The sequence below is a fragment of the Cetorhinus maximus genome, chromosome 7, assembly GCF_964194155.1.
Source record: "Cetorhinus maximus chromosome 7, sCetMax3.hap1.1, whole genome shotgun sequence".
In the NCBI taxonomy this organism is placed as follows: domain Eukaryota; kingdom Metazoa; phylum Chordata; class Chondrichthyes; order Lamniformes; family Cetorhinidae; genus Cetorhinus; species Cetorhinus maximus.
In genome coordinates this window covers 23,615,766-23,643,641 of record NC_135885.1, presented here as the reverse complement: position 1 = coordinate 23,643,641, position 27,876 = coordinate 23,615,766, and the positions used below count along the sequence as shown (strand labels likewise).

At 43.6% G+C, this 27,876-nt stretch overlaps 1 protein-coding gene across 4 annotated transcripts in view; it reads left to right on the top strand.

Annotated features, from left to right (window-relative positions):
* The window catches only part of LOC144682648 (CRACD-like protein), a 199,855-nt gene that overhangs the window by 27,773 nt on the left and 144,206 nt on the right, over window positions 1-27,876 (top strand). For 3 of the 4 annotated variants that reach the window (XM_078545199.1, XM_078545198.1, XM_078545195.1), the window contains exon 2: window positions 26,650-26,750. The exons of the other annotated variant lie outside the window; for it this stretch is intronic. The gene's annotated coding sequence lies outside the window, so the exon portion shown is untranslated. The remainder of the gene's footprint in view (window positions 1-26,649; window positions 26,751-27,876) is intronic. 4 annotated transcript variants of the gene reach the window in all.

Genomic DNA, 27,876 nt, shown 5'->3' with positions numbered 1-27,876 from the left:
CCATAAGAATTGTTAGGGATTGTGGTAATTATGGTTTTATGTAATGTATAGTATACCTTTTAAGAAGGATGTTATAAAGGAAGATCACATGATCTTATGTAACCAATCGAGGGGTAGTGCGGGCTACCTCTGTAGTCAGTAGTCTGAGTGAGTAAGTAGAAGTATGGAGACAGGGTTTGAGTTGAAAGTACACAAGTTTAGCTGCTGAGTATCTTTGCAAATAAACAGAATGTGCTCCACCTAAGAAGTGTCTGCTGATCAACTCTGTCTATTGTACCGACTCGGCCATCCCACAACAAACGTGCAACCCGGATCACTAAGTCCCAACAAACTGGTGACCAGGATCCAACAGGGATTTTTCAGTGGCTCCTGCCTGCCACCGACTAAAGGTAAGCTTAAAAACATTTCCCTTTCTAGGGAGCCAGGAGCAGCAGGCATGCTCCCTCGAAACTAAGTCCCTAACTCCTCCTATTTACACATGGTCACTTGGCTTCTGCCGGCTTTGGTGTGCTGTTCTCCTTCCAGTGCTTAGACCTCTTTGCAGAGCCAATCTTTGTGCGTGCACCACACAACAATAACCCTATAGAACTTTGGAAGGGCTAGACTGGAATGTGCCCTCTGAACAGCCCAGGCATCTGAAGCACAAGTTTATGATACCAATCATGTCCTCACAAATGACCCTGGGGGTTGTGTGGGCCTCGCTGTGTTGGCACTCAGGTTCTGTTTGTGGCTGCCACGACTACTTGGCAGGACTTGAGTAGACCGTCCTAGTTTCGTACGCGCCTTCCTTCCGTTCTGCCTCCCTCTTCACGTAACATGAGCAAAATGCTGCGGATGCTGGAAATGCTCAGCAGATCAGACAGCATCTGTAGAGGGAGAAAGGGTTAACGTTTCAGGTTCATGGCCTTTCATTAGAGTCCACAGAATCAGAACACAAAAGCAAAGTAGAAACAGAAAATGCTGGAAATGCTCACCACAGATGCTGCCAGACCTGCTGAGTGTTTCCATAATTTTCTGTTTTCACCTCAGAGTCAGAGTCAGAATCAGAATGCTCTTCACGTAAGGTTAGAATGGATGATTGGCATGAAGTAAATTAATTGTGGGAATTGTTGGGGGGCGGGGGAAGTGCCTGACATTGACCGAAATGATTCTGCGTTGTTGGCTGAAGACCAAATGCACAACGAGTGGTAAGTCTTTCTGTCCATGTAAGCGATATATAATTCATGTAGCATCATGGATAGGAACCAGAATGACAGCAGTTCAATCACTGACATCTTGTACTTGAAAGCCAGTGGAGCAATGGAAATATGAAACTCTCCTTTGCGGCTGCTGCTTAGTACTGAAAGATTAAAAGCTGTTGACCCTTATAAATCTTGAATTATGTACATATACCACCGCAACCCCACCCCTTTCAGCTCCTTCTGTTTCTGCACCCTCCCTTCTGAATTATATTCTTTATTTTATGTTTGCTACCAAATGTATCACTTCACACTTCTCTGCCACATGCCTGCCCATGCCACCAGCCTGTCTATGTCCTCTTGAGGTCTATCACCATCCTCCTCACAGTTCACACTACTTCCAAATGTTTTGTCATCTGTGAATTTTGAAGTTGTGCCCTGCATGCCCAATACTAGGTCATTAATATAGAAAAGCAGTCCCAGGGAAACCCCACTGTATACCACCTTCCCATCCATAAAACAACTGTTCACCACTAGAGGAGCCACTGACTGCAATCCCTATTGTACTGAACATTATGCTTCAATCCCGAGGAACATCCTGTCCAACATCCATTAGTGGATGAGCAGAAACTTCCTCCAATCAAATAATGAGAAGACTGAAGCCATTGTTTTCATTCTCCGCTCCAAATTCTGTTCACAAGCGACCAACGGCATCCCTCTCCCTGCCTGGCAACAGTCTGAGGCTAAACCAGTCTGTTTGCAACCTTGGTGTCATATTTGACCCAAGGTGAGCTTCCAGACATATTTGCGTGTTTCTAAGACCACTTTATTTCCACCTCTGTAACATTGCCTCAGCTCCAATGCTGCTGAAACCTTCATTCATGTCTTTGTCACCTCTCGATTTGACTATTCCAAAGGGCTCCTGGCTGATCTGCCACCTTCTACCCATGTAAACTTGAAGTTATCTAAACTTCTGTGGCCCACGTCTTATTTCACACCAAGTCCTGTTCCCCTATCATCCCTGTGCTTGCTGCTCTGTGCTGGCTCCCGGTTGAGCAACATCTTGATTTTTAAAATTCTCACCCAGTTTCCAAATCCCTCCATGGCCTGTCTCCTCTTTATCTCCGTAATCTCCTCCTCCTCCAAGTGTTCATCTAATTCTGGCCTCTTGAGCATCCCCAATTTCGATCGTTCTGTTATTTGTGTCCGAGCCTTCAGCTGCCTAAGCCTTAAAATCTCTAATTCCCTCTCTACAACTCTTCACCTTTCCATTTTGCTTCTCTCTTTTAACACACACTCTTTAAAACCACCTCTTTCACAATGACAGAATATTTACAGTGCAGAAAGAGGCCATTCAGCCCATCAAGTCTGCACTGGCTCTCTGAAGAGCATTCCACCTAGTTCCACTCCCCTGCCTTATCCTCGTAGTCTTGCTCATTCTTTCTTTTCAGGTAGCAATCCAATTCCCTTTTGAATACCTTGATCAAACCTGCCTCCAACACCCTTTCAGGAAGTTTGTTCCAGACTCCAACCACCGTCTGGGTGAAATTTCTTTTCCTCACTTCACATTTACTCCCCTTGCCAATTATTTTGAATCTGTGCCCTCTAGATCTTGCTGCTTTCTTGAGTGGAACAGTTTCTCACTATTTACCCTGTCCATATCCCTCAGGATCTTGAATACCTCTATCAAGTCTCCTCTCAGCCTTCTTTTCTCCAAGGAAAACAGTTCCAACTTCTCCAATCTATCCTCATAGCTACAGTTCTTATCCCTAGAATCATTTTTGTGAATCTCCTCTGTACTCTCTCCAATGCCTTCACATCCTTCCTCAAGTGTGGCTCCTAGAACTGGATGCAGTATTCCAGATGAGGCCTAACTAGTGTCTTATACAAGTTAAACATGACTTCCTTACTCTTGTACTCAATGCCCTTATTAATAAAGCCTCAAGATACTATATGCCTTATTAACTGCTCTCTCAACATGCCCTGCCATCTTCACTGGCTTATGTACATATACGCCGAGGTCCCTCTGTTCCTGCACCTCCTTTAGAGTTTCTCCCTTTATTTTATACTGTCTGACCATATTCTTCCTGCCAAAATGGATCAGCTCACACTTCTCTGCATTGAACTTCATCTGCCACTTGTCTGCCCAATCTACCAACATTTCTATGTCCTTTTGCAGTTCAAGACTATCCTCATCACAGTTGACAACATTTCCAATCTTTGTATCATTTGCAAATTTTGAAATCATGCCCTATCCACCACAGTTTAGGAAATTAATATACATCTGGAAGAGCAAGGGTCCCAACACTGACCCCTGGGGAACTCCATTACAAAACTTCCTCCAATCTGAAAAACAACCATTTATCACTTTTCTCTGTTTCCTGTCAGTCACTTAGCCAAGTGCTTACTTTCCATTTTATTCCATGAGCTAGAATCTTGCTCACAAGTCTGTTGTGTGGCATTATATCAAATGTCTTTTGAAAATCTACATACACTGCATCAACAGGGTAACATCTGTTACCCTCTCAAAAAACTCTAAGTTAGTTAAACATGATTTTCCCTCAATGAATCCATGCTGGCTGCTCTTAATTATTTTACGTTTGTCTAAGTGACTATTGATTTTATCCCAAACTACAGTTTCCAGAAGCTCCCCTGCTACTGAGGTCAAACTGACTGGTCTGTAGTTGCCAGCTTTATCCTTGCACCTGTTTTTGAACGAGGGTGTAACATTCGCAATTCTCTAGTCCTCTGGCACTTCCCCTGTGTCTAAGGAAGACTCCAAGATTATCACTAGTGCCTCTGCAATTTCCACTCTCACTTCCCTCGGTACCCTTGGCTGCATCTCATCCGGTCCTGGTAGTTTATCTATTTTAAATAAAGATAGCCTTTCTAAAACCTCCTCCTTCTCAATTATAGATTCTCCTAGTGTACCAGTTACCTCCTCTCTCACCTTGGCCTGGATAACAGCATCTTCCTTTGTAAAGACAGATGCAAGTACTCGTTCACTATTTCTCTACTATTTCTCCAGCCTCCACATGCAAGTTCCACTTTTTTGTCCCTAATTGGCCCTTATCTTTTACCACCCTTTTATTATTTACATGCTTATAGAAGACATTGGGATTCCCTTTTATGTTCGCTGCCAGTCTCTTTTCATGCTCTCTCCTTGCTTTTCTTATTGGCTTCTTCACTTCCCCTCAGGTCCTTCTATATTCAGCCTGACTCTCCATTGTATTTTCTACCCGACATCTGTTGTACGCGCACTTCTTCATTTTCAGCTTCACCCCTATCTCTCTCATCATCCAGGGCGCTCTGGGTTTATTTGGTCTACCTTTCCCCTTCAAGGGAATATACCTTGACATTTCCTGCAATACCTTTTCTTTGAAGGTGGCCCATTGTTCAGCCACTGTCTTTTCTGCCAACATTAGATTCCAACTCACTCGGCCCAGATGCATTCTCATCCTATCAAAGTTGGCTTTCCCTCAATTAATTATCCCTGCTCTCGATTGTTCCTTGTCATTTTCCATGACAAATGATCACTGTCCTCTAGAGGCTCTCCCGCTGATGTTTGATCCACTTGGGCCAACTCATTTCCCAGAACCGATTCACTCAGTCATCCCACTTGTGAATACACCAGCGAATTCACACTGGAGAGAGACCATAAGAACATATGGAATAGGAACGGGAGCAGACCATTTGGCCTCTCAAGTTTGCTGTGTCATTCAATAAGATCATGGCTGATCTTCTTGTGTTTGAATTTCCACATTGCCATCTAACCTCGATAACCTTTGATTCCCTTGCCTAACAAGAATCTATCTACCTCTGTCTTAAACATATTCAATGATCGCGCCTCCACCGCCATCTGAGGCAGAGAGATTCCATTCTTGACCCCTCTGTAACATCCTCTCTCTCCAGTACTATAATGCCATCTTTAATCAATATTGCCATTCCACACCACCACCAACCCCGCCCCCCCACCCCCCTCTCCCTTCCCTGTCTCTCCTAAACACCTTGTACCCAGGAATATTTAATGCCCAGTCCTGCCCTTCTTTGAGCCAGGTCTCTGTTATAGCAATAATATCATAATTCCATTTGTCAACCTGTGCCTTCAGTTCACCAATCTTATTAACTACACTACATTCACATAAATGCACATTAGCCCTGATTTAAGCTTTTTTACTTTCCCTCTTATTCTAACCCCATCTAATGACTTACTGTTACCTATTCTAATTCTATCTACCTTGATGCTGCTCTCTGATATATCCTCATTATCAGTTGATAGTTCACTACTTCCCACTACTAGTTTTTCTCCTCTCTACTCTGATTTTCCCCTCAGGTTCCCATCCCCTTGCCAATCTAGTTTAAACCCTCCCCTACAGGACTAGCAAACCTCCCCGTGAGGACATTCATCCCAGTCCTGTTAAGGTGTAACCCGTCCTTCTTGTACAGGTCCCACCTGCCCCAGAACCAGTCCCAATGCCTCAGGAATCTAAAGTCCTCCCTCCTACTCCATTTTTCCAACCACGTGTTGAACTGCTCAATTTTCCTATCTGTTGCTCACAAGCACGTGGCACTGGGAGTAATCCTGGGATTACTGCTCTTGAGGTCCTGCTTTTTAATTCTCTTCCCCAACTCCCTAAAATCTGCTTTCAGGGCCTCATCCCTTTTCCTATCTATGTCATTGGTCCCAATGTGGACCACGACCTGTGGCTGCTCACCCTCCCCCCAAAAGAATGTCCTGCAGCTGCTCTGTGACATCCTTGACCTTCTCACGAGGAAAGCAATATACCATCCTGAAGTCACATCTACGGCCGCAGAAACACCTGTCTGCTCCCCTAACTATGGAATCCCCTACTACTATAGCACTTCCACTCTTCCTCCTCCCCTCCTGTGCAACTGAGCCACCTGTGGTGCCACGAAATTGGCTCTTGCTACTGTCCTCTGAGGACCCATCTCCCTCACCAGTATCCAAAATGGAAAAGCGGTTAGAGAGCAAAATAGCCTCAAGGGATTCCTACACTTCTTGCCTGTTTCTCTTAAATAATCTGGCAGTCACCTATTCCCTCTCTGCCAGTGTACTTCTTAGCTGCGGAGTGACCACCTCTCTAAATGTGCTATCCACGTAATCCTCAGCCTTGCGGATGCACCACAGTGACTCCAGCTGCCGCTTGAGCTCCGCAACTCAGAGTTCAAGTGTCTGCAGCTGGTGACACTTCCTGCAGGTGCAGTCATTGAGGGCACTTTGTGCCTGTACGACTCCCACATCCCGCAGGATGCACATTCCATGGCCGAGCTGCACTGACATACCTTAAACTTTACAATATTTATTTACTAATTTATTTTAAATATTTTCTTAATTAATTTAGAATAATTCCTATGTATACTGCAATTTTACTGTGCTTATTAAAGGTTAGTATCACCCACCAATACAACTAGAAGTTATCCTTTTCTTAATTATACAGGTATGAGTTTTAGGACTCACGCTGTTTTCACACTCCTGACTGAAAACAGCGTGAGAGGAGAGACAATCCCCCTACTGCCTCTCCATTTCTCCAGCCATGTGTTGAACTTTTATCTTCCTATTCTTATGCTCACTAGCACGTGACACTGGGAGTAATCCTGAGATTACTGCTCTTGAGGTCCTGCTTTTTAATTCCCTTTCTAATTCCCTTTCTAACTCCCTAAAATTGGTTTTCAAGGCTTCATATCCCTTTTCCTCTTTTCCAAGCTTTTGGTCATTTGACCTCATATCTCCTCCTGTGGCTCAGTGTCATATTGTGTTTTATAATGCTCTTGTGAAGCACCTTGGGACATTTAAAGGCACTTTATAAATGTAAGTTGTTATTGAGCAAGATGCTGGCTCAGATGCAATGATTAATATGCATGGGCAGCAGGGATATGTCACAAGTACAATGTGGGTTCAACTGGGTTCATTCCCCACTTCCACATCAAGTATACAAGCCTTGCTAAGGTTAATTATATTTACAGACGGGTTATGCTCGTTAACTCCTAATGCCCTTGGCAAGTTGAGTCATTTGGGAGGTAGTGTTCAGTGATTGTGAAATGTATGCTGTGCCAATTCCTCATTTTACCAGCCCATTATCCTAGATTATCTTTGAAGTTGCTGTTTTTGCTGCCAGTAGGCTCATATCCCTCTTATCATTTTTATTTCCAGGAATGTATTCATTGTCTGGCCTCAAAACATTGGAATTATCAAAATTGGTTCAGTCCAAAATGTTAGAGTAGCATTTTGCCATAGGCGTGCAATATATTTCAAGACTATTCTATGCGTTTTATAATAGATATTACAAATTAGCACCCACACAGGCTTCAGGCAATGTGTGGACATATTGGAAATTCAGGCACGGATGCCTGAATTACGTGCCATTATGAACAGGAAATTGTCTATTCAGTGCTATGCATGAATTTCTATTCTGTGCTCCCATCACACACAACCCTGTGTCAGGAGTGCTAATTTGTAAAATCTACCCCATAATAATGTGCTACGTAGTTGTATCATTCTCGGTGCTTCCTGTAGTGTTAAACCAATTATGCTGGATCACCAGGTATTATAATTAATCAGGAAGTGCTATAAATTAAAAACAGTTAGCTAGGTCTCTCAGACATTTAAACTCATGTAAGAGGCAGCTCGGAGTCTGTTTATGGCCTGGGCTGAAAATTACTGTAGGGGCAGCCTGAGTCCAATTCCTGTTTGGTATAATTTCCACAATACAAAATTGTGCTCGTTTCATGTCAAATTTTCAAGCTTAGCCTGAGAAACCACAATATTGAATTACACATGGAAAGGCTGAGAATCTGGGACTGTTCTCCTTTGAGGTTAAATAAAAGTGTTCAAAGCTATGAAGGGTTTTGATCGAGTTGATAGGGGGAAACTATTTCCACTCTTCTTCATAGGCAGTTCCTCGAGATCGAGGATGATTTGCTTCCACTCCAGTTCACTGGGTTCTGAGGTGCCTGATAAGTCCAGTGCATGATCTGCAGATTCCACCACATCAGGTGGAGCTTGGAGGGTCATTGGAGGTTGTTGGGAGGTTTGTGCACTCTCTTCGATGCCTCGACCTCACCTCTGTGTGTTCCCGATGAAGTCTCTCGATGTATTCAGTGCCTTCCTGGATGAACCTTCTCCATTTTGGTCGGTCACAAACCATGGTGTCCCATGTGTCAGCAGGGATGTTTGACCTCTTCAGGGATGCTCTGAGGACATCCCTAAATTGTTTATCTTGTTCTCCTGCCATGACCGAGTTCTGAGTAGAGCAGTTGCTTTGGAAGTCTGGTGTCAGGCATATGAATTACAAATCCTGCCCAGTGGAGCTGGTTTTGAGTGATTTAGTGCCATATGTTGGGCAAGTTGACTTGGAAAAGGATGCTGCCAACTCGTGGGAGTCCCTGCCTTTCTTGTCATCGGATTTGGAGGATATTACGAAGGCTCTGGTGGTGGTACTTCTCCAGCGCTTTGAGGTATAAGCTCAGATTGTCCAACTCTCCGAAACATTTGGAAGTGCAGGGATCACTGCTGCCTGGTAAAACATGACCTTAGTCTCTGGTTTGAGATCCTGGCTCTCAAATACTTTTACCAAAGTCGATGCAGCTGAGCTGGCACATTGGAGACGATGAGGAATGTCGACATCTATGCCTTCATCAAGAGGAGGTTCCTAAGATATGGAAAGTGGTCCACATTTTCCAGGATCTTGCTGCTGATCTTAATTGATAGAGGGACGTGTTGTGCTGTGGGAGCTGATTGGAAGGGGACCTTATTTTGCCGAGTGTTTGGTGAAAGGCCCTTTTTCTCATGTACTTCGGAGAAGGACAATGACCTGGAACTCAGTTTCTGACTGAGTACATGTCCAAGCATCTGCATACTGAAGCTCAAAGACTGGGGTTGGGGTTTGGCTTTTGTTTTGAAGGCAGTGTCTGTTGTGTAAATGATCTCCGTGCCTGTGGCCTTTGCTGGAGATGTGATGCAGTATTGCAGCAAGGTAGAGAAGAGAGTTGGTGCAATGACACAGCCTTGTTGGACTTCATTCTTCACTGAAGCTCTGTGGTGGTTCTATTGGTGAGGATCAAGGCTTGCATGTCATCATGGAGCAGGTGGAGAATGGCAACAAATTTGAGGAGGATGCTCCATAAGGCTTTGCAGTTGACAAAATCAAATGTTTGCGTGAGGTTGAAAAAGGCCATGTACAGCAGTTGGTGCTGTTCCTTGCATTTTACTAGGATTTGTTGTGCAATGAATATCATGTCTGTGGTGCCTCTCGATTGGGTGAAAACTGCACTGCGAATGTGGAAGGAATTCCTTAGCCACTGGGAGGAGGTGGTTCAGGGGGATCCATGCAATGATCTTCCTTGTAGCAGACAGCAGAGAGACTCCTCTGTAGTTACCACAATCGGACTTGTCTCCCTTCTTGACTATGGTCACAATCACTAGCAGGAATATCAATAACCAAAGCACCCAGATTTAGGGGAACAAAGTGGTGATGTCACTGAACTAGTAATCCAGAGGCCCAGGCTAATGCTCTGGGGACAGCAGTTCAAATCCCACTGTGGCAAATGGTGGAGTTTGAACTCAAACTGGAATTGAAAACTGGTAATGGTGTAGTCTCAGTAATGGTCTCAGTAATGGTGACCATGACAACCATTGTTTGTTGTAAAAGCCCATTAACGGTACACTAATGCCCTTTGGGGGAAGATTAGCAAATTTCAAAAGAGTTTGAATATGTAAGAAGATGAGAAATTGGAGCTGGAGCAGGCTATTTAGCCCTTCAAGCCTGCTCTGCCATTCAGTAAGATCATGGCTGATCTACCTCAACTCCACCTCTGGCACTCTCACAATATCCTTTGATTCCTTTAGAATCCAAAAACCTGTTGATCTTTGACGTGAATATACTCATGGACTGAACATCCATAGCCCTCTGGGGTACAGTATTCCAAAGATTCACAGCCTTCTCACTGAAGAAATTTCTCCATATCTTGTTCCTAAATAGCTGACGCCTTTTCCTGAGTCTAGATTCCCCAGCCAGGGGAAACATCCTCCCAGCATCCACCTGTCAAGCCCCTTAAGAATTTTGTACATTTCAATAAGATCAGCTCTCATCCAAACTGCTATAGGTAGCAGCTAGACTGCAGCGGTTCAAGAAGGCGGCTCACCGCCACCTTCTCAAGGGCAATTAGAGATGGACGACAATGCCAGCCTTGCCAGCAACACCCACATCCTGTGAAAGAATTTTTTAAAAACTCCAGGGAATAAAGGACTGGTCTACTCGATCTTCCCTCATAGGACAATACACTCGTTCCAGGAATCAGTCCAGTGAACCTTTGTCAGAGCCCCTCTAAGGGAAATATATCCTTCCCCAGGTAAGGAGGCTAAAAATGTGCACCATATTCCAGGTGTGGTCTCACCAAGGACTCCATAATGTCAATTAAAAAATTTTATGACTAAGGCATTGGAGCATAAGAGTAAAGGCTCACATACAAAATGCTTTCTTCATTGCTTGCTGTACCTGAATGTAAACTTGAGAATGAAACACTTGCAGGACAATAGGGGAAGTGTAGGGGATTGGGACTAATTGGATAGAACTTCCAAAGAGCTGAATGATCTCCTCCTGCGCTGTGAGCTTCTATGAAAGTGGAAATGATGCACTGGTGTAATGAAGGGTGGGGTTCATGTTCAATTATATTATGGTTGATCTGTGTCAGACCTATGGCTCTTCTCAGTGGCAATCATAGAAACATGGGAGCAGAAGTGGAGCAAACAGCCCCATGAATCTGTTCCATCATTAAATTAGATCATGGCTGATCTGTGCCTGAATTCCATTTAACTCCCTTACCTAGAAAAATCGATCTCAGCCTTAAATTCATTTTGACCCAGAATCTGCAATTTTTTGGGGAATGTGTACCAGATTTCCACTACCCAGTGCTTCCAGCTTTCACGCCTAGATCTAATTGTAAGATATAGCCCCCTTGTTCTGGATTCCCTCATCAGAGGGAAAAGACTCTCTATGTCTACCCTGTTGAATCGCTTTATCATATTAAAGATCTCAATTAGACCATCCATCAATTCACTGCCACTTTCTCAAGGGCAATTAGGGATGGGCAACAAATGCTGGCCTTGCCAGCAACTCTGACATTCCTGGAGCCAAGAAAGATATCTTCTATATTCAAGGGAGTACAAACTGTTTAAGAAAGCTAGCCTCATAATTTAACGCTTTAAGCCCTGGCACTTTTCCAGGGACTGTTTAAGACCTATATGGTTCAGATCTTCCGGTCAGCAATGATGCAGGGGCAATCGCTGTTGAGTGCAAAGACACTTCCGGCCCTACTTTCTCTGGTCCTTTCAGCTGAGTCTTACTGTCCTGGAGGCAGTAACCATCCCTCAGCACAGTCATCCATAGAGAGCAGTGGTGACAAGGAGCAGCGGAGAGGTCACACCTTCTTATTACGAGCATACCTCCGTGTTCAGGTAAGTTTTTAAAGGTCTCAAAGGTTTGAGTGGGGTTAGTGGGGGTGGTGGGTGTGAGGGTGGTGGGGTGAGGAAGTGGGTAGTTGAGGAGAGTGGGCATTGGGCTGGGCGGATGGGTAGTTAGGGTGCTTGGTAATTGGGTCGGGTTGGAAGTCAGGGGTGGATAGTCGGGGTGATGGGTGGGTGTGGTGTTGAGTGGCTGACGGGTGGGTAGTCAGCAGAATGGGTAACCGGGTTGGGGGCAGCAGTAGTCATGGGTTGGGGTGATTGTGGGTGGGTGTGTGGGGATGCATGGGGATGTTGGAGGAGCGTGCAGAGTGGGTGGGCTATACTGTTAATTTCTGGGGTGAATCAGTGATTAACAGTGGGGGAAATACTAGGATAAGTAACCAACTAAGATCGTGCAGCAGGCCCAAGTTTTCAGAGAGGCCTGGGCAGTGAAATCTGCCCATCGGAAGGTTAAACTTTCTGGGCAGTTACCATGCATGTGAGCGGGTGAGGACTTCCAATGGGTCCCTACATGCACAGCAACAAACGCCTCAGCATTCAGTGCTATCGGCAATGGAAAATCCAGGCCTATATCTTTCCTGAGGGTCGGTTTCCAAACTGAACATAATTCTCCAGATGGAATTGAACCAAGTCTTTGTACAACTGAAACATCACTTTCTCACTTCTGTCCTCCTATTTCCCTGAGATAAAGCTCAACTTTGATTGGTTTTTGTAACTGTGGCCTCACTTTTAGCGATTTGTGCACATCACACTTGAATCACTTTGCTCATCCACAGCTCCTGATCTCTTACCAATAAGAAAATAATCGAAAGCAAAGTACTACAGGATGCTGGAAATCTGAAATAAAAACAGAAAATGCTGACTTGTCTTTCTCAGGTTCAAAGTAGATAACCTCACATATCCCCACCTTGAACTTCATCTGTTATAGTTTTGCCCAGTTATCTGTCTCTGTTCCTTGGAACTTCCTGTTCCAACCTAGGCAATTTACTGTGCCTTGTAACTTAGGGTCATCTGCAAACTTGACTATACAACTCTGTCCCTCCTTTCAAGTCATCAGCCATGATCGTAATGAATGACAGGGCAGGCTCGAGGGGCTGAATTACCTACTCCTGCTCCTAGTTCTTATGTTCTTATATAAGATGAAAAGCTGAGGCACAAGTACAGATCTTTTGCAAATACCACATGACGTCTCTGTTATGAATGAGCAGCGTTGCAGCAAAGGACATTCCACTTTGGTGAGGGTAGAAGCAAAATACTGCAGATGCTGGAAATCTGAAACTAAAGCAGAAAATGCTGGAAAAGCTCAGCAGGTCTGACAGCGTCTGTGGAGAGAGAAAAAAAACCAGTTAACGTTTCGAGTCCGTATGACTCTTCTTCACGGCTAAAGAGAAGTAACAGGGCAAAAGACCTTGCTCTCATGCTCTCGTCAAGACCTGGAAAAATTTAACAATTTTGCTTCCAATTTCCACCCCTCCATCACCTTCTCATGGTCCATCTCTGACACTTCCCTTCCCTTCCTTGACCTCTCTGTCTCAATTTCTGGTGATAGACTGTCCACCAATATTCATTACAAGCCTACTGACTCCTCACATCCTGCTTCCTGTAAGGACTCCATCCTATTCTCTTAGTTCCTTCATCTCTGTCGCATCTGTTCCGATGATGCCACTTTCCAAAACGGGGCTTCTGACATGTCTTGCTTCTTCCTTAACCAAGGTTTCCAAACCACTGTGGTTGACAGGGCCCTCAACCATGCCCGACCCATCCCCCGCACACCTCTGCCTCCCAGAACCATGATAGGGTCCCTGTGGTCCTCACCTTTCACCCCACCAGCCTCCGCATTCAAAGGATCATCCTCCTCCATTTCTGCCAACTCTAGCATGATGCCACCACCAAACTCATCTTCCTGTCAGCATTCCATAGGGACCATTCCTTCCGGGACACCCTGGTCCACTCCTCCATCACCTCCAACACCTCATCCCCCTCCCACTGCATCTTCCCATGCTATCGTAGAAGGCGCAACACCTGACCCTTTACCTCCTCCCTCCTCAGCGTCCAAGGGCCCAAACACTCCTTTCAGATGAAGCAGTGCTTCACTTGCACCTCCTTCAATTTGGTCTATTGCATTCGCTGCTCCCAATGCAGTCTCCTCTCCTTTGGAGAGGCCAAACGCAGACTGGGTGACTGCTTTGCGTAACACCTTTGGTCTGTCCGCAAGCATGACCCAGAACTTCCTGTCGCTTGCCATTTCAACACTCCACCCTGCTCTCCTGCCCACATGTCTGTCCTTGGCCTGCTGCAATGTTCCAGTGAAGCTCAACGCAAACTGGAGGAACAGCACCTCATCTTCGGACTAGGCACTTTACAACCTTCTGGACTTAACATTGAGTTCAACAACTTCAGACCATGAACTCTCTCCTCCATCCTACCCCCCTTTTTTCAATATTCATTTTCATTTTTATTTTTTATCCACTTATTTTTGTTTTTATTTATTTTCATTTTTATTAATTGTTATATCCCCACCATGTATCCTATTTTCAATCTTTTTTCCCACCAACATCTCCTCCCCCCACCCCATCCCCACAAGGGCCATCTGTCACTTGTTCATGATGTTCTTTCCAGAGTGCTTACCCTTGTTCTGCTATTATCACATTCTGCTTTCTTACCTTAATGCTGCCATCAGCACCTCCTCTAACCAGTACCACTATCATTAACACCCCTTTGTCCTTTTGTCCATGAAATCTCTGGCAATCTCTCCTTTGCCTCCACCCATCGCTGGCCTTCTATCCAGCTTCACCTGCTCCATCCCCCCTTAAACAGTATAAATTTCATCACATCTTTACTTCTCTTTAGCTCTGAAGAAGAGTCATACGGACTCGAAATGTTAACTGTTTCTTTTTTCTCTCCACAGATGCTGTTAGACCTGCTGAGTTTTTCCAGCATTTTCTGTTTTTGTTGGTGAGGGTAGGATTGTTTGTGATGCCCAGCATAGTCAAATAGCCTGCCAGCACTCCCAGTCTAGGCTCTTACATGGAGATCAACCACTGGAACAAAGCCACTGATATCCACTGTGTTTGGGTTTTGAAACCATTTCCCAACATGAGTCAGTGACTTCAGGTGAGGAAGGGACAATATTAGGAGAAATCGTTTTTCAAAGTTATTTTTCAAAATGCTGCCCCACTCCAGGACTTGTGCACAAAATCAAGGCTGACACTCCACTGCAGCGCCGAGGGTGTACTGCACTTTTGGAGGTGATGTCTTTCAGATGAGACATTAAACTGAGGCCCCATCTACTCTTTCTGGTGAAAGATCCCATAGCACTATTCAAAGAAGATCAGGAGTGCTATCCTTGGTGTCCTGGCCAATATTCATCCTTCAATCAACATCACAAAAACAGATAATTTGGCCATTATCACATTGATGCTTCTGGGAGTTTGCTGTGTGCAAACTGGCTGTTTTGTTTCCTACATTACAACAGCGACGACACTTCAAAAATACTTTATTGGTTGTAGAGCACTTTGAGATGTCTGGTGGTGGTGAAAAGTGCTATATAAATGCTGTCTTCTTTTTAAGAGCTCTGGACCTTTCTTGGACTAACCACCTTTATTCACTTTCTGTTTATAAGGCACAATGACAAAATTAACCACAAATAGCAAATTACTAATGATATTCCGATAGGATTCCAAAATCAAGAAAGCACCTATGGATTACAGAGGTGCGGCGAAATACTTTGTAAGCGGTGAAGACTGCATAAAATCCTATAATATAGCTGGATGGTACACAAGCAATTTTTAGTTGAATCACGAGGAGATAAAACTATCACAAAAGGTTCATCCAGTCTATATATTTCAAGGTAAGCCTAGCCATTGTGAGAGCTAAAGCTTGACTCACACAAATGAGCAGGTTCACGAGCTCAAAGTCCAGAGTACAAACAGAGATAAATTTGACACTCACGGCAACGGAATCCCTTCTGTAGCTGCAATATCAATTTTAAAATCTTGATTCTGAATGTTGCAACATCATAATTTAGTTAAATAAAAATATAAGATTACTTCATAATATATTTCTACAAAACACTGGTTTGTTGGAGCAACCTGTCTGGAATAGAAAGAAAAGAAAATGTGTCACTTCATTATTTATGATTGTTGGGGTTAAAAACATTAACCAACACTGTTTCATTCCTTATTGCAGTAACCTTACTAAACATTGCTGTTCTCTTAATCATCCGGTAACAACGGCTTCTTGGCATGTTATTTTTTTCATATTCGTTCATGGGATGTGGCCAGCATTTTTTGCCCATCCCTAATTGCGCTTCTTCAGAGGGCATTTAAGAGTCAACCACATTGTAGGCCAGACCAGGTAAGGATAGCAGATCTCCTTCCCTAAAGGACATTAGCAAAACCTAGGATGGGTTTTTACAACAATTGGCAATGGTTATCATCAGACTTTTGATTCCAAATTTCACCAGCTGCTTTGGTGGGAGTTGAACCCAGGTCTCCAGAGTATTACCCTAGATCTCTAGTCTAGTGACAATACCACTACACCACCACCTCCCTCATATGTAAAGTTGTTTTTTTTATTCTGTCACTAGCACAGAAATACCATAGTTAATAAACAACAAAAGGGCTTAATTTCAGCTTTGCAATGTGTAATAACTGTGTAAAATATAGCTTCTCTCATGTTTTCACCAATCTTCCACCAAAATTATAAGCAAGATCAGAGGGAGCTCTGCAGAAATTCTTTCTCATGGTGCCAAGTGGTCCCTCAACTGTTTTGGTGAACTAGTGCCTAATCAACATTGAGGTTAGTTACATTGCAATAAAAATACTGCGCAAATGGAAGTACACCCTTTTGTTGTTTATTGACTGGGCTAAGCCAATCATACTTTTGTGGTAGTGACAAACATTTTTATGCCCAGTGGTGCACCTTGAGGTCATTGTTACCAGATGATTTGTAACGCAGCAGGTCTACTAAGTTCAAACAATTTAAAACACCTTTGTACAATTCTTGTCTGCTTAATTAATAGTCATTAACTCAAAGCATTCAGCCAGAGACAAGGAGCATCAATTTTAAAATGTCACTGAGAGGCTGAGAAGACGCTTTTGGAGAAATTTATTTACACATACAATTGTTAGAGCATGCAATAAAAAGCAGAAAAGGCTAGAAATACTCAGCCGGTCAGGCAGCATCTGTGAAGAGAGAAGCAAAGTTAACATGTCCGGTTAATCACCTTACATCAGAGTTCTGGCATCTGCAGTATTTTGCTTCTGTGGCAGAGCATGAAATGTTTTGCTACCAGGAAAATTGGTATTCGTTAAGGAAAGCAGTGCTGGAGAAAGAGGATGTCCCAGAGGGTTCAAGGACAGAATCAATTTGGCTAAAGCTAAGGTACAAAAAGGATGGAATTACATTGCTCGGTGTAGTCTATAGACTGCCAACTAGTGGGAAGTATGTAGAGGTACAAATCTGCAGGAAAATTAGAGAGATGCAAACATTATAGAGTAGTTATAATGGGGGACTTTAATTACCTGAATGTAGACTGGGACAGTGGTAGTGTAAAGGGCGGAGAGGAGCAAGCGTTCCTAGATTGTGTTCAGGAGAATTTTCTACAGCAGTATGTGTCCAATCCAACAAGAAAGGGTGCACTGTTGGACCTGGTTCTTAGCAATGAGGTGTGCCAAGTAGATTAAGTGTCCGTGGGGGAACATTTAGGAGATAGTGATCATAAGGTTTAGGATGATGGTAGAAAAGGAGAATAAGCAATCCAGAGTAAGAAAAATTAACTGGGGAAGAGCTGACTTCAATGGGGCAAAAACAGAGCTGGGCCAGATAGACTGGAATGAAAAGTTGGTGGGAAAAACTGTAGCTGAACAATGGGCTACCTTCAAAAAAGAAATGGTTTGGGCACAGTCAAGATATATTCCCTCAAAAGGAAAAGGTAGGGCAAACAAATCCAGAGCTCCCTGAATGAAAAAGGAGATACAAGTTAAGTTAAAGAAGAAAAGCTGTGCTTATGACAGGTGACAGGTAGAAAATACAATTGAGAACCAAGTGAAATACAGAAGTTTCAGAGGGGAGGTGAAAAAGCAAATAAGAGAAGCAAAGAGGGATTATGAGAAAAGACTGGCAGCCAACATAAAGGGGAATCCCAAAGTCTTCTATAGGCATATAAATAGTAAAAGGATGGTAAAAGGAGGAGTAGTGCCGATTAGGGACCAAAAGGAGGGTTTACACATGGAGGCAGAGGGCATGGCTGAGGTGTTAAATGAATACTTTGCATCTGCCTTTACCAAGGAAGCTACCCAGGCCATGGTGACAGAGGAGGAAACGCTGTCACTAAAAGAGTTCAAAGTTGATAAGGAAGAAGTATTGAATAAACTGTTGCTACTTAAGTTGACAAGGTACTGGGACCAGATGAGATGCATCCAAGGATATCGAAAAAGTGAGAATGGAAATTGCAGGGGCATTAGCCATAATCTTTCAGTCTTCCCTAGACTTAGGGGAGGTGCCAGAAGACTGGAGAATTGCAAACATTACGTCCTTGTCCAAAAAGGTTGTAAGGATAAGCCCAGCCATTACAGACCAGTCAGTTTAACTTCAGTGGTGGGGAAGCTTCTAGAAACAATTATTCGGGATAGAATTAGTAGTCACATGGAAAAATGTGGGCTGATTAGGAAGAGCCAGCATAGATTTCTAAAGGGGAAATCATGTTTAACTAACTTGCTGGGGTTTTTTTGAAGAGAGGGTTGATGAGGGTAATGTTGTTGACGTGGTGCACATGGACTTTCAAAAGGCATTCAAAGCAGTGCCACATAACAGACTTGTGAAAAGCTATAGCTCATGGAATAAAAGGGACACCAGCAATGTGGATACAAAATTGGCTAAGTAATAGGAAGCAGCGAGTAATGGTTAATGGTTATTTTTTGGGCTGGAGGAAGGCTTGTAGTGGAGTTACCCAGGGGTTGATATTGGGACCTTTGCTTTTCCTGATATATATTAATGACGTACAGGTGACAATTTCAAAGTTTGCGGATGATATGAAGCTTGGGAGTGTTGTAAACTGTGAGGAGGACAGTGTAGAACTTCAAAAGGACATAGACAAGTTGGTGGAGTGGGCAGATAGGTGGCAGATCAAGTTCAATGCGGAGAAATGTGAGGTGATGCATTTTGATAGGAAGAACATGGAGAGACAATATAAAATAAGGGGTACAATTCTTAAGGGGGTGCAGGAGCAGAGGGGCTTGGGTGTTTATGTGCATAGATCATTGAAGGTGGTAGGACAGGTGGAGAGAACAGTTAATAAAGAATACAGTATCCTGGGGTCTATTCATGGCAGCATGGATTACAAGAGCAAAGAGGTTATGCTGAGCTTATATAAGACACTAGTTACACCTCAGCTGGAGTATTGTTTATAGTTCTAGGCTTCGCACTATAAGAAGGATGTGATCACATTGGAGAGAGCGTAAGTTTACAAGAATGGTTCCAGGGATGAGAAACTTGAGTTATGAGGATAGATTGGAGAGGTTGGGGACTGTTCTCCTTAGAGAGAAGAAGGCTAAAAGGAGATTTGATAGTTGTGCTCAAAATCACGAGGGGGTTGGATAGAATAGATAGGGACAAGCTGTTCCCGCTCGTAAAAGGATCGAGAACAAGAGGGCACAGATTTAAAGTGATTTGCAAAAGCAGCAAATGTGATGTGAGAAAAAACTTTTTCACACAGCGAGTGGTTCAAGTCTGGAATGCACTGCCTGGAAATGTGATTCAATCCGAGGCATTCAAGAGGAGGGCATTAGATGATTATGAATGTGCAAGGGTACGGGGAAAGAGCAGGAGAATGGCATGAGTCATGATGCTCATTTAGAGAGCCGGTGCAGACACAATGGGCCAAATAACCATAACGATTCTGTGATTAACACTTCTGGCAGAGGAAGACATAGTGCCACGGGGTTTGGGTGGGTGGGGGGGGGGGGGGGGGGGGGGGTGGAGAGAGAGAGACAATGGGATTAACTTTTAGAATGATGTAACAAGGAGCACAGAAACAATGGGACACATGCCCTCCTTCTATGCTATAAACGTTAATAATTTTGTGAAGTCATTAAGCATTTGCACCTTAATAGCATCTTTGTAGTTTCAAGACCACTCCATATTTTGCTTTCTTTGTAAACACAGAAAGGGGTTAAAATCATCTCTGTCATGACGTGAGAAGCCAAGAGTTCAGAATTTGGGATATAAGTGATACCCAGGCCCCTTGTCCAATAATCCACCATCTGAAACTGATTTTTTTTTTAAAGAGCATTCTTTGTTCATACACATTCTCTGCAACCACCTCATTCCACCTTTGAGAACTATGCAAATGAAGGCTAAATTGGCAAACATGCGAAATCCCAGAGTTTACTATGAGTACCAACTGTGCCCGAAGCATGCCCTTTGATGCCAGACCTTAAAAATGATTGAAGAGGTTAGAAAATAATTTCCTGACACAGAGGGTGGTTACATTGTGGAATTTCTGTCACCAACTGTTGTTGAAGCAGAGCCAGAAACTCTCCTGAAAGGGAAATGTTTGTGACAGAGGAATATAGAAGGAAACAGGGAGCGAGCAAGTGGGTTTTAACCTCAGTGATTAGTGTGTAGGTAAAGACTCAATGGGCAGAATTTAATACTGCCCTCGAGGTCGGCAGGAGGTGGGGGGGGGCCGTATAATAAGATGGGAATGTGCCGGGTGGAAACCTTGTTGTCTTCATGACTCCCACGATTAAGTCTGGGGTGGGAAGTTTTGGGACAGCCTTGGCCAATTGAGGCCCTTATGTTGCTGCTTAAGGGCCTAATCCTGCTGCCACAGGTATTCAAGCAGTGGCAGGCAGGGGCTGCAGCACGTGGGAAAACTACCAGGTGAATCCTGGCAGGTATGCCTGCGGCCTGGTTGGGGGCGGGGTCCCTACTACTAGGGTAGCCTATGCCCAAGGGAGAGACTCGCCAGTGGCAAGGGCTGCCCCCATGGGAAGACCCCAGCCTCGCTGACTGGCCCTGGTGATCCTGCCTCACCTACCTTCCCTCCAGAACTCCAGCAGTGATCTGCAGCCTCAAGCTTCCTGTAGTACTGGCAGTAGCCACTACTCCCAGTGGCGCTGCAAGTGCTGGCCTCTGATTGGCTGGCAGCTCCCAGAGGCGGGAAATTCTCCCGAAAAGCAATAAGGACTCTGTTGCTAACCAGGTAAGTGCCTTATTGACATTGTCAAGTTGGGAGGGCTCGGAATGGCTGTGGAGGGTTTGCTACTGGCTCTCCAGCCAATGGACAGGCCCACCACTGCAACCATTAAATTCTGTCCAATGGGTCTAATGGACTGTTTCTTTTCTGCAAGGTTTTATGGGTAGAATTTTCCTGCCCCCCACCCCCGAATGGTGGGCTGGGAGGTGGGATGGCTGGCAAAACAACAGGAAGCCAAATATTGGGACAGCTCCCTGAAGCAGATGCACCACCAGGGCATTTTCCCAGTGGTGGAACTGGATGTGGAGCAGTTGCCTGTTCCCAGGATGCAGGCAGCCCATTAGTGTAATTAAAGGCATTATTAAGGATCCTTTTACAGGGTCACTGGCATTTTACCAACGATGGGGTGATGACCTGCCGCCTTGGGCAGCTATCAACTTAATGCAGGCGGCCTCCTGTGGTAGCCTGTGAGGGGGGCCATCAGAGCCAGAGGTTCATTGCCCCAAAAGGGGGTTGTGAGCAGGGAAGGGAGTCTCCATGGCCCCAACAACCTCCCAGGAGGGTTTTTTTCTCTGAGTGTGTTAAAGGAAGAGAGAGAAAATGGAGAGGTTTAGGGAGGGAATGCCTGAGCCAAAACTCTAAAAAGCTGAAGTCAAGGCTGCCAATGCTTTCAAAGGGACCAAAGAAGTTGGAAGGCAGAACAGGCCTGAATTTGAGGGCCGCAGGATTCTCAGGAGGTTGTAGGAAGAGGTTACAAAAGTGAGGAAGGGTGAGGCCAGGGAAAAATTTGAACATAAATTCGAGATGTTGGTAGACTGGGAACCAATGTAGGTCAGGGAGTGCAGGGGTGATCAATGAATGGGACATGGTGTGAGGTGGGATATGGGATGCACACATTCGGATGAGCTCAAATGTATGGACTGTGGAAGATGGAAGGATGACCAGGCGAACATTGGATGTGTCAAGTCTGGATGTAACAAAAGCTGAACTGGACTAGCCATATAAATACTGTGGCTACAAGAGCAGGTCAGAGGCTAGGAATCCTGCGGGGAGTAACTCATTTCCTGACTCCCCAAAGCCTATCTACCATCTACAAAGCCTAAGTCAGGAGTGTGATGGAATACTCTCCACTTGCCTGGATGAGTGCAGCTCCAACAACACTCAAGAAGCTTGATATCATCCAGGACAAAGCAGCTCACTTGATTGGCACCCCATCCACAAACATTCACTCCCTCCACTGCTGACGGACAGTATCATCTACAAGACGTACTGCAGAAACTCACCAAGGCTCCATAGGCAGCACCTTCCAAACTCATGACCGTTACCATCTAGAAGGACAAGGGCAGCAGACACATGGGAACACCACCACCTGGAAGTTCCCCTCCAAGCCACTCACCATCCTGACTTGGAAATATATTGCAGTTCCTTCACTGTTGCTGGGTATATTTAAAAAAAAGCACAGGTGAGGGTTTCAGGCTGAGCAGAGCAGAAACTGGTAATTTACAGAGGTAGGAGCTGGCAGCCTTAGTGAAGGATTGGAAATGGATTCAGGAACATAGCTCAGGGTCCAAGGGGAAGCTGAGTTTGAACAGCCTGAGACAATGGCAGGGGAGAGGGATGGAATCGATGGTGAGGGAATGGGGCTGTGATGGGCATCGAAGACAATGGTTTCCCGATATTTAATTGAAGGAAATCTCTCCTCGAGTGCATTAAGAGAAAACAAAATGAAGCAAAATACAAAAACAACAACATCTTGCTTCGCATATAAATAAACAGTTCAGTGATAAGCGAAAGAATATGGCCCACCAAAACAACAGTATGCAATCCTGTGCTCACACTTCCAATGACCTCCAGCATTGACTACAGTAGGATTTGCAGCATCAATGGGAGGGCACCTCATTTCCATGGGGACCCTGTGCTTGGTCAACAGAACACACGCTGAGCAAGATCAGGAATTATCTGAAAGTTAATTGTCTATGCCCGACTTCTTTTGGAATAACTAATCCTGCTATTGCTGCCCAACTTTAGTTCACCTGTGAAGATGAATTTGTGGGATTGATATTTCAGCCACAAAGGACATTGCACTGAAAAATATACGGAATAGTTTTTAGTCCAAATGTTTTGCAGATTATCAAATTGTGAGGAATACATTTTAAAATGAATGTTTTAGCTGTTTGTGAACTGGGCTCTACCTTTTAGTATTTTAAATATTCTACCTCTGGTTCCCTGTTGTGACTTGTCATTTTGATGCATTATCCTACAAATAAGTATAACCATTAGTTTAGCCTGAACAAATTAGTCTGGTGGTGTGATATATATCACCAGTCATTGAAGACAGGAGAATGTGCTAAATATCTAACATGATTACCAATACGGTAACATTAGATAAGAGTTGATAGTCTGTCCTATGGCATGTTATATTATTCACATCTCACACTCAGGGGGAGGCGATGGCATAGTGGGATTATCACTGGACTAGTAATCCAGAGAGGTAATGCTCTGGGGACCTGCATTTGAATCCCGCCATGGCAGATGGTGGAATTTGAATTCAGTAAAAAAAATCTGGAATTAAAAGTCTAATGATGACCATGAAACAATTGTTGGATTGTTGTAAAAACCCCATCTGGTTCGCTAATGTCCTTTAGGGAAGGAAATCTGCTGTCCTTACCTGATCTGGCCCACATGTGACTCACAGCAATGTGGTCAACTCTTAAAATGCCTGCTGATAGGGATGGGCAATAAATGCTGGCCTAGCCAACGATGCCTACATCTAATGAATAAAAAAAAACAGGTATAGTCTGTAAGAAATCATTCTGTTTATGGAACTTTTATGGTCACAAACTAAAAGTGACAAAAAGTGAAACCCTAACAATTGGGGGCAGCTAAAAGTGGCATAAAATATCCATATCATTTGCAGACTTTAAGTTTTAAGTCTAATTTTATATAAGTTGCCAGAGGAAAACAGCAGTTGCTATAAGCACAAGAGTCCAGAAAAAAAGCACTGTGCTTTTCATGACCACCGGACGTCTCGAAGCGCTTTGCAGCCAGTGAAGTACTTTTGAAGTGCAGTCACTGTTGTTATGTAGGAAATGCTGTAGCCAATGTACAACACAGCAAACTCCCAGAGACACTCATGTGGTAATGTTCTGATAATCTGTTCTTTTTTTATGATGTCAGTTGAAGGATAAATATTGGCCAGAGCACCAGGGATAACTCAAAATAAAAACAAAATTACCTGGAAAAACTCAGCAGGTCTGGCAGCATCAGCGGAGAAGAAAAGAGTTGACGTTTCGAGTCCTCATGACCCTTCAACAGAACTGAGTATAGTTAGGAGAGGGGTGAAATATAAATTATATATAAATTATAAATTATATTTCACCCCTCTCCTAACTATACTCAGTTCTGTTGAAGGGTCATGAGGACTCGAAACGTCAGCTCTTTTCTTCTCCACCGATGCTGCCAGACCTGCTGAGTTTTTCCAGGTAATTCTGTTTTTGTTACAAGAGGAACTGTGCCAGTACTAGAAAGGAGAACCGGAACTTCAGTGCAAATACAAACCAGGGGGAAAAGGAGTGATACAGCCCATAATTTGACAAAGGAAATTTAAGGACCATAAGACCAGAGTGGAAATCCAGTTAATTAAGCACATTGTACCAATTAATTTTGTCCATTCTCGTTCACATTTAAAGGAAGGTGGTGACTTAAACCGTTCCTTAAGAGATTTTGAAATGTTAGCAAACCGTTTAGGTGTTGAAAAGAACATGGGTAGAAAAACTGCTACTATCACTTTGCACCAAAGATCTGATTGCTGCTTTGTGAATACATCTGTGGTACAGTGTGGATTATAATCAGGCTGAGTCAGCAATTCTTCCTGTTTCTGGGCGTGACCCCTCGAGCCATAAACATATAACCTAAACATATAGAAAGTTTTATATAGTAAATATTCACAGAGAACTAGACAATCGTCTTGAGTCTCCTTTACAAAGACTGGAGAAGCAGGGCTAAAAATTGAGCGGAGGTCAGTGTAAACTGAGCAGTCTAGAAGACCCCCTTTCATTTCCCTCATTTAGCATCAATGGATAATTTCCATTTGATTCGGATCAGTCATTGGCAGTCAATTTAATATTTGGTGGCGACTGGTAACAAAAAACAGAAAAATACATCTGGAATTGTTATGTGTGAGAAAAGATAGATTTCCATTCTGTGAATTGTCTGCGATGAAGAGGAATTCCCCTCCCCCACTCTGCTTGATATTTGCCAAGTGTGTCGGTTCTATATTGGTATTTACAAGGTTCCTCAGAATAGACATGTTATTGGAGTGCAGTAGAGGCAGCCTCATTTTGTCTTCAACTGTGCTCTCGCTAACCTGGGCAATGCTGGATGCTGAAGGTGGGTACCTAAAGTGGAAAATATTCCACATATCAACTCTAACAGACCGATGAGGTAAGAAAAAGTAGGAACAAAGCCTTTATTTGAAATCAGTTTTTGAACTGAAAGCAACATTTAAAACAGTGGTCTTATTAAGATATTTTATGCATTCAGTTAATCTAGAAATTCTATATTTACACAATATTTCAATACCCTTTTAACTAGTCTTAAGATGTGGTACAGTGTCACACATTTGCTTGCGTCAATAGCACACATCATTTACATCATTCTAAAATGAACAAAGGCACTGGGAACTATCCACATATCCTACTAAAAATGTAATTTACACGTATACGACCAATTAAAAAGAAAACACCAGAGTCAAAATGACAGTGACTATAATTATGAGTTGTATAATTAAACATGGGCAAAACTCTCATGATTTTAATCCTTCAATTAAGCGAGTGTTTTGTAACTCCCTCCAGGGTTACTTATTCTATATATAGTCCTTATACACTAGAGTTTGGTTGAGCATGCATTGTTTATTATGCCTGTGCTCTCTATCTGGTTAAACTGATCTATCTTTCTATCCTTTTCCCATAAGTATCTATCTAGTGCATGCTGCACTGTAACACAATTTTGGTGTAGTTTTTATTTTCACCGTTTTAGAGAGGATTTATTGTGTATTCATCTCTTGCTTTGAAGGAGTTTACTATCAGATTGTTGTTTTAATGACTGAGATGGATTCATGTCATCCATGGAAATGAGTTTGAAGAATAATCATGGTCCCGAATGAACTGTATTGGAAGAGAGTGACTATAAAAACACTAATTGAAAATACTTAACGTGGTTGTCAGTGCTACAGACTGGAAGGAAGCAGCCTGTCAATACGAGAAAGTCCTTTGGGAGTTTGTATCAGCTGGTGCAATCTGGGATTTTCAGCAAAGGGACTAATTGGCCCATGGTAACCATGACCTTTACTGGAAACTCCAAAAAAACATCGGCGCCGTGGTCTGGAAACAATGAAAAGTGAAATAGTTGCATTTGGTTGGAAGTTTGCATTTGCTGCTGGGATCTCTTGCGCTGCATTTTAATGAAGGGCAGCCTTGTGCCGCCTCGCCGTCCTGGGCAACAGCAAACTTATCTAAGAATTCAGGTCAGAAACACCCCGTTTCCTAGCAACACTGGGGATAGCGGTGGCTTTCGTTCAGACGGAATCATCCAGTGGCAGAAATGGGATCATTTGGTGGAGCGCTCAAGGCAATGTGAACTGTACACTGTTCGTGGGCAGCTTTGTCTGCTGAACTGCCCCGGGAACCGTGAGGAGCTTTAGCAATGTGCATTCACTTTCACATCTGAAAAGTTGTTGTCACTTCGGAACTGTGTCCAACGTTGATCTTCCACTATATTGCTTTCAGCTGGCCAGCAGATGAGGGGGATTGCGTTTTGTTTTGGGGGGAAAAAAAGGTGCCCCGTGTGGTGTTTTGGAGCTACATTAAAGTTACAGCAACAGAATCTGGTAAGGAACAAAATTTTTATGTGGCACAAATCTTCTTTATTGAACGACTTGGAAACAGATGCTGTTGTTTGAACTGAAATGTACTCTGAAAGGGCTAGTCTGTTGTGGGGGGTTTAAAGCTGGAAAATCTCTGTTTGCTGTGGTAACTAAACTAAGTAATGTTTCTCATTCTGAAGGTTTGGTGAGTTTACAGGAACGCTGAATAATTGCATTCTATCTTAATTCTAAGCAATAATAGATCTACATTCCCAGCTGTAATAAAGCTAAAGTGCCGAATGGAACCAACACAGCGCGACGTACATAATAGTAAGGGTTTATACTTGCTCTGTAAAATATAGTCTCATATCAGTGTCTCATTCCTTTGGAGCACTTACAATTTCGCTTATATCCATCGTGCAGTGTGTTTACTGAATACTTCCAATGAAAAGCAACTGCGATAACAAATAGTGTAAACTTCAGTCCTTATGGGCTTTTTTTCCAAAGGAGAAGATGGGATTTTGTTTTACTCCCATAAACAGCAACAGCTTGTATTTAAGTAGCACACTTACTGTATACAATATCCCAAAGCGCTTCACAGGAGCTGAAAATAATCGAGACACTGAGCAGTGCTGAGGGGGCGGGAGGACTGAAGGAAAGATCAAAAGAGGAAACTGTTCAGGAAAGGGCTGAGGGGGCAGACGGGAATTTAGGGGGAGTTTTCCAGATTGCCTTGCTGTACTGGCTGAAGAGTCTGCTAAGAAGGTGGGTGGGGACCTGAAGAATTTCTAACCGTGGCCAGGATGGAGAGAATGGAATATACATGCAGGAACATCTGCCTGTGGTTCCAGAGGTAGCAATGGGCAAAGCCGCGTATGGATTTGTAGATGAAAATAAATATAAAGGAGAATCCAGAGATGACTGACAAGCGCAAGGATAATTAGCGAACTAGTGTTTTGTTTGTCAAGGGTCATGGACTATTTGAGACTGGATGTAACAAAGGCATAACAATAACACAACTTAGATTTATATAGCGTTTTTAACACAATGAAAGGTCCCAAGGCACTTCATAGGACTATTATAAAATAAAGTATGACACCAAGCCACATAAGGTGGCCAGATGGTCATGGGAGGTTTTGGGGGAGTATCT